Below are 356 nucleotides of genomic sequence, written 5' to 3' on the forward strand. Positions count from 1 at the left end.
ATGGTACATCATCACTCGCCGCTTCCTCGTCAGCTTCGGCCGGAGGCTGCGCCGCATCTGTTACAAAGATGGATACAATGAGAGGAAGGAGGAGAGAAGGAGAGGAGGGGGAGAGAGAGGAGAGGGAGGAGGGAGAGAGAGAGAGAGAGAGGGGGAGGAGCGAGAGAGGAGGGAGAGAAGCTGAGCATCTTCCCGTAGATATGGTACATCATCACTCGCCGCTTCCGTGTCAGCTTCGGCCGGAGGCTGCGCCGCATCTGTTACAAGAGGGATACAATGAGAGGGAGCGAGAGAGAGAAGGAGAGGAGGGGGAGGAGAGAGAGAGGAGAGAGAGAAGCTGAGCATCTTCCCGTAGA

Source organism: Priapulus caudatus, unplaced genomic scaffold, assembly GCF_000485595.1.
Source record: "Priapulus caudatus unplaced genomic scaffold, Priapulus_caudatus-5.0.1 Scaffold1161, whole genome shotgun sequence".
Classification (NCBI taxonomy): domain Eukaryota; kingdom Metazoa; phylum Priapulida; class Priapulimorpha; order Priapulimorphida; family Priapulidae; genus Priapulus; species Priapulus caudatus.